General features: G+C 38.9%; 1 protein-coding gene across 1 annotated transcript in view; it reads right to left on the reverse strand.

The window, feature by feature from the left end:
• The window catches only part of Adgrl2 (adhesion G protein-coupled receptor L2), a 612,767-nt gene that overhangs the window by 412,691 nt on the left and 179,378 nt on the right, over positions 1-20,698 (reverse strand). The window lies entirely within an intron of this gene.

Consider the following 20,698-nt stretch of genomic DNA (forward strand, 5'->3'; position numbering starts at 1 on the left):
CACGTGATATTCAACACTTACAAAAATAACAAGCCTTCATTTGAGATGCTTTTGTCCAACCGTAGCTGACTGTATGTATACTGAGCGCATTTGAGGTAGACGAGGCTAAGTATAACGTTTGCCAGGCTGAATGCTCTGTGTTTTCCGTAACACCCAGTTCACATACACAAAAAGTCTTCAATAAATACCCCGTTGCACTCAATATCTATCGGACAGTTCCTGGCAACACATAACATAATTATCTCGGGCAGTGCTACAGGGCTTGTCTGAGCACACTGTTTATTGTCCCTACCGTCCATTACCAGTCCCTCCTCTACCCTGTTTTCCTGGCCTCAGGCCCTCCTGCTTCGTGTGCAAACTCGCCAAAGGCTCAGGATTATTCCAGACTCCTCCCCAACCTGTCCCTCCTGGGTGTGCGCCGCCCGCCCTCCGCCCGCCCTCCAAGGTGCTGTGACAGCTGCTCTGCTGTGCTGCGGAGCCAGAGGGCACAGCTTCAGCTCCGCCTCCCCCACTGCCAGGAGAGGCCCTGGAACAGCATTTTTCATCCTGTCTTCCTGCACTGCTCATTGACTTACCTAATAAAGTCCACACTCCTCAGCCCAGTCTTTAAGGCTCTTCATAAATCTCTTGTCACCTTTCCTGGCAACATGTAAATTTTACTTTTGGCTCCGTGTACTCAGGCCTAGTCTGGAAATCAGATTCGTTTGTCCTCTTGGAACAGTCTTCTAGTTTCCTCTCCCGTGTTTGGCTTCTGCCCTTTTGCTCACTTAGGATAGCCTTCCTTACTCCCCCATCAGTGAAAACCCTGCCCATCCTTCAAGACAAAATTCTATTTTCTTTCTACAACAGGCAGCAATGACCTCCGCGTTCTCTTAAATCTGGCAATGGATGTTTATTGAGTGCTTACTACATTCTAGGCAGTGTGCCAGGGCTTCGGGTCACCGACATGAACAAAGGACAGTTTCTATTCTGAAGCGTCGCAGTTGCCCCTTTTCTAATTCCCATCACACTTGGAGCAATCATTTTGCCACCACTTGTGCACTGCTGTGCTTCTCCTGCTCTCTTCCATGATTCATTTGTGTAGCTATAAAATTATTTTATGCTGCATAATTCATATATAAATAATGGAAATGTATTCCTCAAAGTTCTGGGGGCTGAGATGGCCAAGGTTGAGGCAGAGTCAGTGTTGGTAAGGGTTCTCTCTCTGCTTCCAAGATGCCGTCTTGTTCTTTTTTTTTTTTTGCTTTGTCCTCACATGGGAGAAAGGAAAATTCAGTTCCCTGCAGCTTCTTTTATAGGGTACTACCCTCATTCATGAGGACATTTCTTAAATGACTGACTTCTCAGTGTGATAGCATTTGGCATTGTTTCAATATTTGAATTTTAGGAGGGCAGTGGAAAACATTTTGATACAAGGAACCTGGTTCAGTAAGGCAGCTTGACTAAAGAACGATCTGCACATTTTGCAGTTCCTAAAAAGGCAGACTCAGATTGAGAGAGAGAGAGAGAGAGAGAGAGAGAGAGAGAGAGAGAGAGAGACTGTGTGTGTGTGTGTGTGTGTGTGTGTGTGTGTGTGTGTGTGTGTGTTATCCAGGGCCTTTGTGCAGTCACTAAGTTGCTGAAGTGAGCTGGAACTTACAGTCCTCCTGCCTCAGTCTCCCATGGACATTTTTTTGGTTATCCTCATGGTAGCTATGAGATTAAATGCTGATTTTGAACTTGTAAAATAAAAAAATTCTGACTTTTTGACTTTATGTATTTTTTGCCTTTGCGACCATTACAACTTGAGATAATCATTTACAGATCACTGTGTTTATAAAATTTTAATATCACCAAAACACATTCATTAAACGGATAACTTGAGAAACATCACAGCAACAGATGTGTTGAAAGGGTGAACACAACTCTTTTAGAAGCAAATGTGTGCATGACACCAGTGTTACCTTGGCCCTTGGGCAAACTTGTACAAGAATTTTAAAAACAAACAGACAAAAATACCTGACTTAATTTTCAGTTCTCAGGTAGCGGAAGTTTATGTATTTGCAATAAGGTTTCCTTTGGGCATTATTGATATAGGTAATGGCAAGGTAGGCATATTTACATATATAGGAAAGATTTGTAAAGCATGAGAAATACAAAACCCTCCATAGAACAGAGTTCTAATTGGGCCTTATAAAAGTTTAACATACAGTGATGTTAAACATTATGTATATTTTCTTTCTATATTCAGAGTAATTTTTCTTTCAAGAAGCATAATGCCATTTGGCTTTTTCCTTCTTCATACTTATTTTAAAAGGTTAACTTTATTTTATAGCCATATATCTGCTTATAAGTAGTTTGCTACTTATAAAGCCGCAGTATTTAGATGAATTTGTGAATGAATTTCATGAAGGGGTAAGCATGTAAGGAAAATGTCACCAATTAGTAGCAATAGTGTGAAATAGCCAGCCAGCGTTTTTTTTTTTTACCACTACCATAACTTGTATCCTTTCTGCACCATTTTTGCCTGACACTAACTCCCATAGGTTCAAAAGTTATTCTGCATGGCTATGTGTTGCAAAGTTGCTTTCAATTATTAATAAAACAAGCAAATATTCAATGAGATGCATGATGTGATACAATGATACTAAAGAAGCTTGCAAATCTGCTTGATTTTAGTTCTATCTTGTAGGTAATTGTCTGAAACACAAACAGAAAATTCCGTTTGCTTAAACTGAGGATGAACAGTGAGTGGCATTTCCAGGCATCTGCTGCTCTCCATGGGTGGCTCTGGGTGTACATCCAGATGAGACTATATTTTTAATTATCAGCACTTCATTCAAGCTTTCTTCCCTTGTCATGCACCTTTCCTAGACCCATGCTTCTGAAAGGCAATGCCAGGTAACTTGAACGTTTCAGAGAAGAGCATCTGAGCCAGTGGCATGCTGGCAAATGTCTCACCCTGTCCCCACCACTCACATAAATCTGTGGCTTGTAGTACATGCTGACAGCTTGGAATGGATACTCCCACCCAAGTCACTTTCAAGCTACCAATGCAGCATCAGGAAGCTATTTTACAGGTTACGTCAGGAAGTAGGTTTAGAATGACCACATTGACATTTTCGCACAGGGCGAATGCTAGTCTACTGTGACGTGTTTCAAAAGTGCAACTTCACTAATTTGTGTTCAGATCTCAGGCTTACTTGTCTGAAGGGAAGTGGCTCAATATCCTACTCTGAGACTATAAATCAAAATCGTCAAGATTTTTTTTTACGTTTGAGATTGGCAAAGATCCAAATTGATAATACACATGTGGATGAAAGGACTGGAGAAACTATTACTCCTTTAACTAGGTGCCATGTGCTTGGCCTGGGAGTGTAGCTCAATGGTAGGTGACACAGGCTTGGCACCCATTCAGCATGGCCACAATAGGAGATGACTGTTGGCTTCAAGTGAAGGTATTCAAATGTGGATATAATTATAAATACACTCAACAACTTCTAATTCCAAAAGTACAAAATGCATGAGAAGCGTATCACCTTAGTCCACTTGCCATCAAGTTTTCTTCCCTGGAGACAAACAATTTTGTCAGTTTGTTGTGTAACTATACAATGATGTTTTAGGCAAATGTGTATATTCTATTCTTTCATCCCTCCTTTTCAAAATAGAAATGGTAGCATATTATGCATGGCATTTTGCAGCTTGGTTTTTGATAGTTAATAGAAATTGGAAAATGTTTTACATTTGTACAGGGAGACCCTCCTAATTCTTTTTACCCCTGGGGTAAATGTTACATCACATGGCTATTTATAATCTTTCTAAACCTTCTCCTGTTAATATACACCTGTTGCTTCTTTTTGTTTGTTTACACACACCCAGTTCCGATATGGTGCTCTATTAGTATGTGGTTTATATATGCATACAAACATATAGTCTTAAATGCATTCTCAAGTTAATTTCTAGAAGTGTAATTTCAGTTTCATAGAGTTTGTACATTTTCAATTTTTTCTTTTTTACTATTGCCAAAGTGCTTTCCATAAAGGTAGAAAAGACCTAGTTTCCCTGTACTTTCATCCACATGTGTGTTATCAATTTGGATCTTTGCCAATCTAAAACATAAAAAATATCTGTATGATTTTGATTTATATTCTCAGACTATAAGTGAATTGATTCTTTTATGTTTTATCTAAACGTAGTTTCTTTTCTGTGAGATATATATACATTTCCTTTATTCATGTTTTAAAGGGTCATTTTTACCATAAAGGATATAGATAGATTACAGAACCAAATTTGTTTTTTCCACATGAGAATCCCAGTTTTACAGAGCTGTCTAGTAACAACTTCTATTTTTCACATATCTGATATGCCAGTTTTGTATACCCAATTCTTGTATGTTTATGTATCTTTCTGAACTCAAGTTGTTCTATTTATGTCTGTGTATATGATAATACATTTCAATATTACAATTAATAATCAAAGCTTTAGTAAATATTTTAATAACTGGAAGGGCTAGTTCTCTAGATATTTTTACAGATTTTTCCTGGTTGTTTTTCATGTGAACTTTGGCACTAGCTTATCTTCTTCCAAAAATTCTTTGATTAATATTTTAGCAACATGTATTTATAGGAGATCTGAGAGAATATTGCCATCTTTAAATCATTTTGCCCTAAAATATTGTGTGCTTATCTGCTTAAGTCTTTTCTGTTCTTTTCTGTTCTAGCAGTTAAAAACTGCTAAAGAACAGTTCAACTTACAGGATGTGCTCATTTTTGTTAAATTCATTCCCGAATCTTTATTTTAATGCCTCCATTAGGTAAGCCATGTTTTTTACTGAAGCTGAAATCACCCTATAGTTCTTGAATGACATAGCTGTGAAACACAAAGATATTTTCCCTAAAACTTGTACAGAGCTGAAATCCCTACTGACATTTGGATATAAATAAATTGGAAGCAAATAAGTATAAAGTGGATCATACTCTTCCTGCTGAATAAAAGTAGGTTTATATACCCTATTTACTGAACAAAGATGGATATAAATCAAACATCAGTTCGATTCATCATTCTAATAATTTAAGAGAGAAGATAGATTTTGTCTGTCTCATAAGAATTAGTTAACTGTTTTAAATCAATTTCATCATTAAAGTTTTTTTTTTCCCTTAAAAAGTCAGCAAGCAAGTAACTATCAGAGACCATAAAGATGGGTATGGTGGCACATGCCTGTAATTCCAACGCTTAGGAGACTGAGACAGGAGGATTATGAATTGAGGCCAGCCCGATGTATTTGGTGAATTTAAGTCCAGCCTGGACTACGTAGCAAGACCTTGCCTTAACCCCCTCATCCCAAAACCCCAAAAACAATGACAGCAAAAGTATGATTTAAACCACAGGCATATGTAATGTCTTAAGACAGAGAGGGCTGATGTGAGCTCGGGGCTGCTTACCTAACATGTGTGAAGCCTTGAGTCCCATCTACAACACCTCACAGAAAGGAAAGGAAGGAAGAAAGAAAGGGCAAGAAAGAAAATGAAAGGAAGAGAAGGAAAGGGCAAGGCAGAAGAGAAACAGCTGCCCATTGCTGATGCCGCAGCACAGTTGTGGGATTCTACCTGTCCTTGATGGATACTGCTGCTGATCAGTCCTGATCCCAGGCGAGCGGCCTACGCCTGAGCCCTGCCACATGTTGATGGAGGCCCCAGCACCTGCACGTCTGTTCACAGCGTCCTTCCAGTAATGCTGCTTCTGAGCCATCTCAGTGGACTCTGTAAGTGTAATCAACCAGCAATTCTTTTCCTCCTGGGTCCCAACCATTCCAACAGTTGTTAGCAATGAGTTTATTAAGTCAGCACACCTTCTAAAAGTATGTATCCCACCTGGATGCCAATGACAGTATCTACTCGACACTCAATGAAGTTAATACATACAGGGGAAGGACTCCTAAATCATACTGTGTGTTTTGTATATTCAATCAAATGAAAAAGAATTTCATTTCTCCACATCATCTTTCCCCACGTCATGGGAGCCAGACACCTTCCTCAATCACCTAGCTAATGTGCGGAAAGAACAAAAATTCTTTGAGAAATCAGTGACCCAGAAAGTTAAAACCCAAAAATTATGAAGCATCAAATGACATGCTATTTGTCATTTCTCTTCTATATAAAACCCACCACTTATAGGTTCTGTTGAGTGGTTATATGTAAAAGCGTCCTGTAACTGGGTGGTTGATGTGATTTTATATGGTTGATATTAATGATGGTGAACCTTTAAGAGACTCAGGGCCCAAAACCCACTTATTTACCGCAAAGTGCCAGCACTGCAATTGAACCTGAAAGCTCTGCTGCTGGGGTGATTTGGGCTCACGTGCTGTAGGTTCACCATCACTGGCATATACATCATTACATATAAGATAATTTATTCTATAATTATGATTTGCTTATTAAAGAAGCCTTAAAAGCAGAACAAAGTAGAAGAGAGTCTGCGATTCACTAATGTTCTGGAGTCAAGTACAATCAGTCTTTTGACTCTTTGAAATCATAATTTTACATATTAGCTTTAAAATTTTAATCCTGTATAATTTGCTAAAACATGTTCCTAATCTCTTTTAGTTGGGAATAATTTTTCAATGAAGTATAGAAAATGATATAACAGATTTTCACACCGTTGTATAATCTAATTAGCTGCGACAGACGGTAGGGTACAGCAGCAAGCGCCCAGCTTTGGAGTCAGATACGGATTCGTTAGCTGCAGCTGCGTCTTTCTCTTCTACAGTCTTCACTTTTCTTCCTCCTGATCAAACTGCTGCTTATACCTGAGAACAAGTCTTCTTAGCACGAATATGGTGTTTGCTTTCCTTTATTGGACTTAGTAGCTCTTGCCAATGTGATGTCAGTGGAATGTGAAACTTCCCAGCCTTTATCTTAAAAATGGTCATCTATTAGTTGATCCCAAAAGCAATTATATTAGTTAGGATTAAACAGAGCAGTGTGTGACTCAGAACCACTCCCTCTCCCAAATTAATTGAGATTTAAGTACATTTCAAAGTTGCTCCTGTGGAATCCCACAGTAGGCAGTCTAGGGAAAACAAGGCGATTCGCAGTCTTCAGAGACCACGTTTTCGCAGGTTTCCGTTTCCCCGCTCAGGCACAAATGTGTGGCTGCATGAGCTCCAGCATTTGTGTGTGCAGTGCCTACCAACAGAGAGAATGCTGTAAGCCAGTGCTACACAGCCAAAGTTCATCCCCAGCCTGCGAGGAGATAGAGACTGCATTTATCAGGTTAAGCTATTCTGAGCTCACCAGGGACTGTTGGCCTTCCCAAAGAAAATCAGGGCTCTGTTTGTAATACAAAAGCAAGAACAGATGAGAGATGAGTTTCCATGGCCTGCGTCTGCCGCATTGGCAGAGAATCTTGGTTTTGTGGCACTATTTGTGTAATATGGTGACACTTAGGGAATCAAATGAGATGCCATTTGAAAAGCTCTGGTGACATGTGTAGCTCTTGTGGGGCACATGAGATGTAGTTTACTGTGACAGCCATTACTTCACTGAATCAATATGTCATAATTTATCACATTTGATCCTATGCCAAGAATATTTAGATTATTTGCTGTTTGGTGGCCATTGTATATAACTGTAAAGTTAGTACTCTTCCTCTACAATGTTTTTTGCTATTTCACTGCTTCTGAACTTGGGTATACTTACAAGTATAATTATTGAGTCATTCGATATTAATAGAATAAATTGTGATCCCTCTGGGACAGTCTAAAAATTTCACATAAATCAGGGATTCAGATTCTCCTTACACATTCACAGGCAAGTATATAGGGGTGTATATAAAGGTTTTGAGATTTGGGGAGTCATGAATACACCCAAACTCACTCGATTCTGAAACACATTCATTTTGTCATGTTTCTAAAATGTTGCTATTTAAATAGAAATCAATATGGACTCAAAATCACCTACCTACATAAAACAAGAAAACACTTCCAGCAGGCTTTGGAAATTATAAAAAACTATAGAAATGTAAGATATATTTATCTATTTAAGGTGTAGATCTGAGACAGAACAAAAGAAAGGTCTTTAACTTTTTTTTTTTTTTTTTTTGTCTTTTTCATTTTTATCAGTACCAGGGATCGAACTCACAACTGCCTGCTTACAAAGCAGGCACTCATCCCGCTGAGCTAAATCCCCAGCCCTGAAAGGTCTTTAACTTAAAGCAAATACTTCTGTATTTCCACTGTCTTTTAGTTTTAAATTATATTATCTCATTAACACCAGACTAAAGAAATAAATGCCATTATTGTGTCCCCTAGCCAGATGAAGAAAGCGAGGCACAGAGAAGTTAAATCTCTGCCCTTTGTTGATGGAAATGGAAACCCATGCAGGTTGGCTCTGGAGGTCAAGGATGCTGCAGTCTGTAAGTAATAACCTCTTCCTTCATATTCTGCTGTCAAGTCAGAAGACTCCCTTCTGGAAAGCAGCCTGCGCACCCAGCACATCCCATCTTCCTGACTGTAATCACTTGGGGCATCACACACCACAAAGTTTGGTGTAGGACTGAGCAGACAGGGGTTCTGCTAGTTTTCTCTTTTGAGCTTTGGAGTGCTGAGATGTGTGTGTGTGTGTGTGTGTGTGTGTGTGTGTGTGTAAAGTTGTACAGTGCATTCGCTGAGAAAGAGGAGCAATCAGGACTGTTGGGACAAAATGAAGAAGGTGGCACTTGGTGGCATTTGTGATGTGCTTCTCTCAAATGTTATCAGGGCTCAGCTCCCTCTCTGACTTCATGGAGTCCCCCTACTCCTTGTTCCCCTGTGTGTGTTTCTCCTCTCACCTGTCATGCAGAACCGAGCTCTCTTTCTGAACCTCAGTTAATTTCCTCTTCAAAGGAATATAAACAATGAACTTACTGATCATCGAAGGTGTTAACAGAAATGAAGCGATGTGCTACCTCCTCCCCCAGGAGAGTGACGCGCATTTTAGTGTATAATGAATGGTAGCTTAGTTCATTGAAGTTAAAATTTTTGGTATTAGCAGAAACTGTTAATAGCTGAGGAGGGGGGCTGGGGATTTAGCTCAGCGGCATAAGTGCCTGCCTTATAAGCAGGCAGTCGTGAGTTCGATCCCTGGTACCGATAAAAAGGAAAAAGACAAAAAAAAAAAAAAAAAAAAAAAAATAGCTGAGGAGGAATTATTGGGAGGGATTTGCAACTCCCCTTACATTGTGCCAGCTAAGCTTACTCTGGAAATAAGAGACAGGAGCATGGCAAGGGGATGTTACTCTGGCTTCCTTTAGGTGCCAGTTTTCCAAACCTGCTCTGCAGTGACGGTGGTAATGAACAACGAGACATCCAGAGTCAGTTCTGCATGTTCATGTGAGCATATCTTCCTCCTCCTGGTCACTTCCTCTTCTCCTTCCCAGAAGTGGTGACAAGGCACAGACGCAGTGGCGACAAGGGGCTGCAGGTACTTCACATAGCCTACAACACGCACCTTGCACCGTGTCTGCCTGCAAACATCTAAATTCGGCATCTGATGTCTAGTAAGCACCCACTACCCACAGGACACATTACCAAGACTGCAGAGTTCTCATGTGGTGGCACAAAACTGCGACAAACACTAGTGGAGCTCAGACAGCGTGAGCCATTTGCCTACTCTTGCACTGAGTAAGCACAAAAGCTGTGTGCAAACCCCCGGCCCTTTCCCAAAGGCTATTTATATTTTCCTACTTAGCTTTCCTTCTCATCTCCTAAGCAGAGACAGAGCTACTGCAGTCCTACTCACTTTATTCCTATATTCTTCATAGGAATGTTACACAAAATTATACCTTCAAATAGACATTGGGCCATACTGGGCATAAGACCGTTTTTATAAACTCTGAAAACATTGTCTTCAATGAAATACCATTTTATCAAACCATGGAGGTAAAATGATAAAAATGGCCTATAGTCCTGGAAAGCGTTTGGGGTGTGTGGGTAGTTCACTGAAGTTCACGTAACACTTTAGAGAAGCCTACAGGTCTTGTAGAAGATGCCCATGCAGGATGCAGAGATCTAAATATCAAAGAGTCATAGAACAAGATACGTGTCTCCACTCCTGGGCACTTAGCAACTTATTTCTTATATGGCCACCCTCACGTTCTCCGGCTCTATACTACTAGACCTCTTGCCCTGACAAGAATTGAGTGAGCATATTAAAGCAGAGCAAGAATGCCGACTGTCATTCTGAAAGAATAAAATGCAAAGTGTGTGCTGTTTTAAAAATACGCTTTGAAAGCTTTAACTTTTTGGTTCATTATTTCAGTTACAGTCAATCTTAAAGAAAGAATTATTGACAGTCACAAAGATTTAAATCAAAGACCGTTATTTGCAGTATTGCTTTTATACCCAATATCTTGGGACAAATACAATCTAAATTTTGAATCATTAAATATCAATAATTATATCAGAACACTTGGATGATTAGTTAATTCCAACAGTGGAATACTGTGCAAGCATTTGAAAAATTACATTTGAATATTTGATTAGTTTATTTCAACAATGCAGTCATCTAGAGTATGAAATAATCTTTTACTATACTATGTATTTCTAGTGAATAAGGTAGCATGCACTATACAATCTCATATTTGAAAACATATAATGCATGTACGTTTAGGCATAAAAAATATCATGGGGGTATAGAACAAATGTAAATGGTAGTTATTCTTGGCAATTAAGGTTTAATGAAAAATTTTCCTGCTTATGATTATGAACATTTTCTTATTTTTCTACACCAATTATATATCATTTATGTTCTGAGAGAAAAAATATTGAAAATCAGAACACTAAAATGTATATAAAAGATTTCATACATACAAACCATACAACAAAGTGAGCAGGCTACTTCTGTACTATCTACAGGTACATTTCAGAAGACTTACTTATTTTGTGTTAACAGAAGGCATTATTTTTCCTTCTGAAGTCCCTGGCTACTCAGAATTGTAATGCCCATGGCTGAATTGACCACGGTAGGATTATCTTGTTCTAAGCCAAGGCAGAGTCACATTTTTTATCTTTGAATGAAAGGAAGTAGTGGCTGGGGATTTAGCTCAGCAGCATAAGTGCCTGCTGAGCAAGCATGAGGTTGTGAGTTTGATCCCCAGTACTGGAAAAAAAAAAAGAAGTAGTCATTTTAGAAATCCCTAAAATAGGATTAAGAGTAGTAAACACTGATTCCTTTATGTGACCATCCCTAACTAAGATACTAATATTTTATTGTCTTAGTTGGAGGCAAGGAGCCACTAACTACCAACCAGGGACTGTACAGGGACTGCTGCAGGATGGTAAAATTTGAAGGATAGGTTGTGACTCTATGTATTTTTTTCATGCAATTGTAAACAACGTTCTATCCATATTTAAATCCAAGAGTATCAGAAGAAAAAAATTGTCCTTGTTTCTTTCTATCATCCCACTGTCTCTTCGCCATGCTGATATCCTGAGTATATCTACATGCTCCATTATGACAGGCATACGCATATCTGCAAATAAACAACGTTGCAGAGAGACCGAGGCAAATGGTTTACTACATTTAGTTCCTGATACAGAATTTTAAATTTGTTTTCTTCAACCCGAATTTAATATTGGGGGTTTTGGTACTTATAAGCTCAACAAATCAACTTCTGTTGTTGAGTTAAAGGCAAATAAAAAGCATTCAGAAAACGTCATGAACATCAAATGTCAATTGCAACACAGGATTTTGATACAACTGTAAGTAAATCCGAAACATATGGATTGAATTTTCCTTGCAATAGTCTAGCATTTGGAAGGAAAAATTTGTGTAGAAATGTATTATAGGTTGTTAGAAACCCCAAAATACAAGAAAAATACCCACATTTTTATTTATTTAGGTTTAGAAATGAGATAACCATTTTACACCCCCAAGAAACATAATTAAGCACCAAATTCCACTTATTTAGTACTACAGGGCATCAAAGCCTGAAAAAGTGAGTTTCCCTTTTTCAGTTGTTTTATACATCTAAAGTATGAATCTAATCAGTGGAAGAACCAAGAGGTTTCTTTCTCCGACTCTTAAGAACCCCATGTAATCACCATCAACTTCTTTCCACATCACCTCCAATACACATACATTCTAAATAAATACAAAATGAGGACCTAAAGAGCCATAGCACCTGAGTAAAAATTTTGAGTCTGTTATCAAAGCTGAGCCTTCCAAAAATCTCCCCATCCTACAGAAATTCCTGCGTCTCCACTAAGTTAAAGACCTAGAAATACTGAAGGCCTCCTCTAATTTTGCTTTGTTATTTTTGGATCATATCTCACACCTTTTTTTGCCTGGAGTAAAGTTCCATCTCGGAGCTCTGTGTCCCAGCTGTTCACACCTGTTTTTTGCTCTTCTGAGGTGTGGAGGTTCACAGAAGATGACAGATAGGAGGACAAATGGTTGTTATCTGGAGGGTTGTCCTTCAAAGCCTTAGAATGACCTCTTCTGGGTAAGAAGTCTTTTCCAAATGAGCAATTCAGTTAAGGGAATTGAGTTAAGATCTCCTCGTTTACATTTCTTAAAAAGTAAATTTATCATCCATACATGCAAAAAGAAAATATGGAAACTTTTGGTTCAGACACTCTTGGCATTACATCTTGGTTTTTACCCCTTACTGGGAATATAAACTAAAGTAATTACCTCAAATTCTGGATCTCATCTTCTTTTGTAAATATAGAGATACTGGTTCTTTCTTCAGTGAGTCATTGCAAGAATTAATGAAATAAAATAAATTGCTTACCTGGCAGACTGTTCTGTGTATAACAGAAGCTCAGTGATTCATTGTATCTCCTAACATCCTAATAAATATATTCCATGTATTTTCATTCAGATAATGAAAACATCAAGCAAATACTAAAAAATAAGTGAAAATCAAATAATCAAAAACAACATCCACTGTGTGTTGAAAGTTCTCTAATTTTTGATACCTACAGAGATTATAAAACATCCAACCTGAAATTATGGGCAATATTCTGGTTTTCTCTGCAATGAATTAAGAAACTTCTAAAGGATGGAGAAAATGAAACAAAGTCTTTATCTTTCTAAAATCATTAAGTATTATCAGAAAAAATATAAATACAATCAGAATTTTTTAAGGAAAAGAGATGTCTTATTTTTTCACACACTACATATAAAATATTTATTTATTTTTCCAAGACCCCAAACACATTAGAACATTTACAGATGCATGCTTTTCCCCCCTTACAGGTATCAAAAGCTAGCTTGAAGGGTATTTGCTACTAGCGGGCACTAGGGACTAGAATAAAAAAAAAAATTAGCTAAGAGAAAGCAATGATTCTGATTAAGTAAATTCCATTGAACTCTTTCTAGTAAGCATTATTCAGGTCATGAATGCTAATTTGTCCTGCAGGGGGCTGTGGGTAATTACCCAGAAAAACTATCAGCTTTATTGAGTTGCTATAAAACAGTATTACTGAATGGCACACTGTAAAGGAAGACAACCTTGATCTGGACTCAGAGAAGAGGGTATTTTTCCTTCTCCTACTGAGATTTCATAGCCTAGATAGGGATGATAATAAATAGCGTTTTGCTTGGAAAAATAAAGCCACATCAGTGTCACTTCCTGTTTCATAGTCAAATAAAATTCTTGACATGAAAAGACTTGTATCTGAGAAGTGCCACCCAGAAACCCGAATAATTTTAGCTTTCTGCATTTTTAAAATTGTGTAGCATCAGGACCATCTTAAAAATGAAGCAAATGTGGCACATTGGCCGCATTCCAGCAACTCCACAGAACTGCTGACGTTACTAAAATCTAGATAATTTAGTCCCATATGGGAATCCATACCACAATTATATTGTCCCTGCTCCGACACAGCCCTGATTTTGCACTTCTTTAAGCCTGGCTTTTTATAATTTTAATTCCACTTCACCAATAAAGCAATTTACATTCACATAGTCTTCCAAGCTAAGGAAGAAAAAAGAAGAACTCTGTTACGTGACCTTGGTCTCTTTACAGTTGATTACAAGGAAACAAACTCTTCGACTAACCCATTCTCTCATCTTTTTCTAATTGATGTGAAACATCATACTATAAACTGCAGAAGGCTACACACAGCAGGCTGGGCACTCACACAATAAAATGTGTTTAAAATCTCCTCATTTGCTCATTTAGTGTGATGAAGTAAAACCATTTGCCCAGGCGTATATCATGGACAGCACTCATATATTAAAGAGACAGAGTTCTTCTAAAGAAAACCAAAAAATAAAATGGAAGAAAATAGAATAAACTATTATAAAACAGTGAAATCTAAATAGGTGTGTGTTTTTTAACCTCCTCACTTTTTACTGAAATGCTCTGAAAAAATGTGCTTACTGGATTTACTCATGCCTATCCTGACACTTCATAAATGCTTAATAAAAAATAATAATTTCCCAGACATTATTTTGTTTCACATAGTGCCAAAGCCAAATATATTCACACAGGGCATGTTTGCCTTTTTTGACTCACCTTGCTTATCTGAAAAGACAGCAGCACAATAAGAAACACGTGGAAAGTATAATCATATCAAACAGTCTGTAAAAACTCCCTTGGCCCTCTTCCCTTCCATGCAGAAAATAAAGGTGCAAGTTCCCTATAATTATTATTACCAGTGATACTTTTAGAGAACTAGACTATCAAACAAGCAGTCCTAAGCCTCTTTAATATTGAAGTCTTTGGTCTGCTTTAGCTGTTGTCCTAATTGAAAGGATAAAGAATGCCCTCAAGGTACCAGTGGCATTTTGATTGTGTTTGATTACTTACTTTAGGAAGATTTTATATTCAAAAAGATCAAGTAACAGTGAGATACCTGGCTGTAGTTAACTGAATTATTTCATGCTGTTTCCAGAAGAAAATAAATTTTAGTTTGAGGGATAATAACAGATTTGGCCTTTTCGAAAAATTTTTTCCCAAGATCAAGAAATAGCTTCATCTAATCTTTGTTTAACATTTACTTATAGCACAAAGATACAGTTGAAATGTGAAGACATTGATTGAATCCGAGTTAACGTGATTAAGCCGGCAGGGCATGCTCTTCATTTACTGGTGAAAACTTGTATAAACTTGTAGATATTCACATATCAAACCCAAAAGGCTATTTTTCCTTGTCAGCTAGGTTTTTTTTTTTTTTTTTTTTTTTTTTTTTAAAGGAGTCCAAAAAAAGGTACTGGCTATGAAAAAAGACAACTCAATCATGGAGAGTTCAGACTGTGCATGTGTCCTAATAATGAAATGCACCGAAGTATTTTTCATTCTTTGTGTACCTTGACAATGACAAAAGGGACCCAGCAAAACTCCACACCCGCCCCCCCCCCCAGGGAATTAAAAGCAGCTCTCCGTTTTCACTGTAACTATAATAACTGTTTAATAACAGCATTTTAGTGAAAATTTTTTTGAAAAAAATCAATACTATCATCAATGCATATCTTTTCTATTTCTAGCCTTGAGAACATAAAATTGTTTTTTATCATGGCTCATTTTAAGGGAAAATGAGTACCATATGTATTTCATACACAGTATTAAAGAGCCTGAATGACTGTGTTTGTCAGGTTAACGCTTCTGGTTCTAATAAGAAGTTTTGTTTCTCGGTCTTCTTTTCATTACTCACCTAGGACCTAATCTATCCCTACTCCAAAAACTCCCTCTACTCTTTGAAATTGGGCCACTGGGGTGCTTGCATGTTCCTGTCAAATTTGCTTTAAACTGGAGGGTATGCACCTGAGAAATATTGTTATTATATTCATCTTCACGCAGCTAGCTTCGTAAGTAATAATTATTAACATGAATGTTAGTTCAGTCTAATTTGGTTCATTAGCAGATAACTCCTTTGATTTCTAAAGAGGCATCATGACACTTTAATCAGTGGGTAGGGCCAGCCTGTTTATTACCATCCCTCATTTAACTCTTCTGCCTACAGCAGTGTTCCTTGGATGAGTACAAGCTAAATACATATCAGAACTGTGTGAACTCTATTTTGGACTTGACTGTATTTAGCCAAAAGACTTGAAAGCATCCTTTCACCCTGGACTTTCCTCTGTTGGGCCAACTTGAAAGATTAAGCAAGCTGCTCTTTGCATGTATCTCCCAAAGTTTTCACACACCACTAAGAGCCACCACTGCTTGAACAAGCTGCTCCTTTTTGCACACGAGAGAGGGCAAGTATGGGCAATTTGGTAGAGAGCCCGCCGGGCACAGATAGGCTGGGTGGTACCTCAGCTCCTGCCACTGCCTGGTCATCCATTTGCTCTACAAACAGATGGAAAATGGAGCTTCATTACTTGAACTAGTTCTTTGTGCCCTGTGTAAAGGAGTCTTTCCTCTTTCATGTTCTTGTAACAGTTTTTACCATTATACTTCTTGTAAGGAATCTGGTGATATGATTTCTGCCAGAATACAGGGAGCTGCCAGGCTGACAGTAAATGCAGAGGAACTGTCGGTCCAAATGCTGCAAATCCCACATCAGTTATAAAGCGCATGTATGGATAGGGCAAAAGGTCAAGGCAGTGGAGGGAGAAGGGACAAGGAATGCCTGAAAAGCAGCTTTTTGTGGTGTCGCTTACATATTTTTTTCTTAAGTGATTTCTGTGAAAGAAAGATAATGTACTCGAGAAGGCCATGAGCTACATTGTCACCAAGAGCAAGAGCAACGTCCACCAGGCCCTAGATTCTATTATGAGTGTCACAATTGCTGGCAGCCCTGTTGGCTGTGCAAGGGTTTTGTGCATTGATCTCCGATTCGTTTTGGCAGTTGAAGTATTCCATTACTCTAGATCTTAATCATTGTGAAACACGGGGATTTGATACACAAGGAATGTGGCAGTGGTTGAAAGAAAGGAGGAAGCAGGGCAACTTTAATCAAAACATGAATTTAGCATGAGAGAGAGGCAAAGAGGAGGTATAATATCACCCACATCAAAAGGTAGATGAACCATAGCAGGAGTGGGTGTTGTAGTTTGGGGATTGAAAGGAAAATGATTACATGCGGGATACATAATTTATACCATTATTTTTAATGATTACCCAAGGAGTCATATACAAAGAAAGTGCAGGAAATCTGTCCAAACACTAAAGACCTATTGAATTCTGCCTAGGGCCTGGATCCCACAGCGATGTCCTGCAAGAGGCCAGCTGAAGACCTAGAGTCCATGACAATGCTCCTCAAAGTCAAACTGTAGGCCTAGAGCCAAAAACAAGGACTCATATAAGTTTGTTTCAAAGATCTGTGCTGGAAAGGCCGAAAGGTCAGCAGTGGAAGACAGGAAGTCTATGCCAGTGGAGTGAAGGATCTGTGCCAGAAGACTAAGAGTTCTGCATCGGAGCCAAGAAGTGCTATCAAAATAAGGACCAGGTCTCCCCAAAATTAAACTATAGCCATTCTCAGTGACAAGGTCCTGGGCTCCTCCCATTCATATCAGAGAAGCTAGCATGGCATATTATATCCTCCAAGTTCATATCAGAGAAACAAGCTCCTCCAGGAGAACCATCAGCTCCGAAAGAACCAACAGCTCCAAACAACAACTCTTAGGAGAACTCAGAATGCTACTCTTCCTCTCCAGGTCTCCTTTTTATACTGTCAGCTTTCCTCAGGTTGGCCATCTACACTCAGCACCATGCTGATTCAGTTCAGCTGGTGTTTAAATTGATCACCAGTTTTAAATCGACCACAGTGGATAAACAATGTTAGAATTGGGCCCAAAGAAATGGTTAAAAGGCAGGATGTTTTGGAGGTGTGTTTTTCAAACTAAGTCCTTGTCATGGCTTGTACCAAGCCTCAAGTACTCATAAGTGAGGGCTTGGGGATTGATTTGGCCATAAGTGTGTGATGTTGGATTAGGGTGTGTGTTACTGGGATTAAGAGTGTTTCATAACTAAAGTGGTTTGGCTCTGGGTATGGTTGGTAGGAAGGGCCATCCTGGGTGTGGGTGACATTACCCAAAAGGCTTATAGCCTGGATTGAACATAAAGGGATGTTTGCTGCCACTGCTTGTAACTGCTGCTACCTCCTGCCTACCCTGCCATGGACTGTTTCTCCTCTGCCAGGGACCTCTCCCATGCTACCCTGCCTTGAACCCAGCTGACTGTGGACTGAAACCTCTACAAACTGTGAGCTAAAATTAACCATCCTTTAATGTTGGATGTCGGGGTATTTTGTCTTAGCCACAAGGAAGTACCTAAGACACTCTTGAAGACATTTTCAAACTAATAATGAATATTCTTGATGGATATTTCACCTTCCAAAGGTTACATCACAAAGATATCTGGAAGATAAATGGAGAAGGAACAGTGTTTGCAAAATTCCTTTCAAAGTGCTGGTACCCTCACTTGTTGCTTGTACACTGTGTTTGTGAAAATGTTGGCAGGGTCAGCCACCTAGTAGAACTCCAAGATAGTAAGGTTCCCCATTAGCCCCAGTACTTTCCAGGCACCATTTTGAAATTTGTAACAATTTTACCTTTGAACTTGTTTTTTGTGAATGAATAGGATATATGTGTCCTGCTTTGCTGCCCCATTGGAATATAGCATTTGTGATATTCTTTGAGAGAGAATGCTAGTGAGCTAGAGAGTGGGAAGCTGCGGAGTCTCAGGGAAGTGCAAGAAAATTATGCCCTCTCTGAGAAAGGCCTTATGATGGTGACATAGGAAAGAACAAACGAAAATATAAAGCAACACATGGCTCTATTTCCTTTCAGCCTTCCTTACTCATCAGCAAGATAGTGAAGATAGAACGTGCATGTATCAAGAAGTGAAATAAAAACAGCTGAGTTAGTTGTGTGTAGCTTTTCCACTGTTCTGGCAAGAATAAAAGGCATATGCACACACGAGCTACAAACTATGAATTCTGTAATTTCAGTGATTCCACGTGACTCAAATGCTCATATTTGCATATAAAGATTGGCACAGCACAATATAAAATTGAATGCTAAAATTCAAGCTAATAGTTTATGATTTTTCTTAGCAGGACATTAAATAGCAAATAAACACCATGATGAGTCAAGAGAAAGAGTGGAGGAAAGGGAAAAGAAAAGATTTATTTCCTAAAGTCTTTCTTTTTCTTTTTATGGATTGAACTAGGGTGCTCTTCTGCACTAAGCTATATACCCAGCCCTATTTATTGTTTAATCTGGAAACAGGGTCTCAGTATTGCCTAGGCTGGCTTTGAATTTGCGATCCTCCTGTTGCAGCCTCTGGAGAAGCAGAGATTACAGACATGTGCCACCATACCCAGATTCACTGCTTTTTGAACAAGGCCCCAGCATTTTAATTTTGTGCTGAACCGCACACACTGTGTAGCTGGCTCTGAAAGTAGAAAATGTTTCCATCTGAACAGTGTAACCTGGGGTGGATTCCTAGGTAACACACAGTTTCCGCCTTTTCTAAATGATTTTATCTCTGATATCTCAATGATGCGCGTGAACGGAGGCCCTCTTTAGGGTGTAAAGAATTGAATCAGAGCGAACCTGTCAGTTCCCTAGCACCGTTCCACTCAGCGTCGCTCTGTGGCTTGATGAATCCCTTTCTGGTTCTGACAAATGATGCATGACCAGCTGTTCGCTCGTGCTGCCTCCTTCCCGAGGAGCAAGATGAATGGTCACCGTGTGATAGGGACCTGCGAACTGGCGAGGAGCACGTGGTCTGTCCGGAGGAGGATGTCACTAATTAGAGGCCCAGAAGCAAACAATTTGTAAATGAATTAGTAAATGAACAATACCCTAGGGGCCTCCAAGAGTTAATTTGCTGTTAGAAGATGAGCAATTTACCCCATTCTCATTGGTAAAATCAATCCCTTATTACAATTGCTTATTGCCAGGGCCACCTTGTCACACTTCCTATCCATACTAAGCCCCTCTGAGAGGAGAAAGTGCTGAGGGCCTCCTATGGCAGGACAGAGTCTGTTCTCTTGTTCCCATGGGACTTCCATGGGGTTCCCCAGTCCCTGAACAAATCAGCACACAACATCAGTGTGCCTTAATTGTCATCTTATTAGAGAAGCAATACCTGGCCACCCTCTCCAAAACAGTAACACTTTTTTTTGCCCTTGTTATATACTATTTTCTAAGAGATGTGTTCTCTATATACTGCTCAGAATGAGCTCAAACTTGTGGGCTCAAGGTATCCTCCTGCCTCAGTTTCCTGGGTAGCTGGGACTAAAGGTGTGTGATACCACATTCAATACTTCTTGCTAATTCATAATTTTTTTCTCTATTGCACTTTATTTTCTGATACATTATATGCAGGACAGTTGTCTCCTGCTATCTGTAGGTGTCCCAGGACCCCTCTTATAAAATGGAATAGTATTCACAGATGTCCTATGCAGTCTTCTGTACTTTAAATCCTCTCTTAATACCTAATACATATAATGTGGATACAAGATAAAATGTTTGGGAAAGACTGGATTAATCTTTATTGCAGGTCTTAACAGGGCCTTTGATAGCTCTGTTTGCTGTCCATCTCCAGGGGAGATTATAGTGTATAAACCAATTGGGCCGTGGTAGATTTTAGTCTCCACTTAGAACAAGTGTTCTTTGGAACATATTTTGGGAAATGTCATTTTAAGTGGTAATTTATTGACCTTACAGAATTTTAAATGAGCCTTTTACCAGGGCAAATCCACCTATTCCCTCCTATTTTTTAATATTTTATGAGGAAACCTTTCTTGGTCTGATTAGAAAGGTTTTCCCACCCTGCG

This window comes from Cavia porcellus, unplaced genomic scaffold (assembly GCF_034190915.1).
Source record: "Cavia porcellus strain 051 isolate PalLab524CR breed Dunkin Hartley unplaced genomic scaffold, mCavPor4.1 scaffold_1, whole genome shotgun sequence".
In the NCBI taxonomy this organism is placed as follows: domain Eukaryota; kingdom Metazoa; phylum Chordata; class Mammalia; order Rodentia; family Caviidae; genus Cavia; species Cavia porcellus.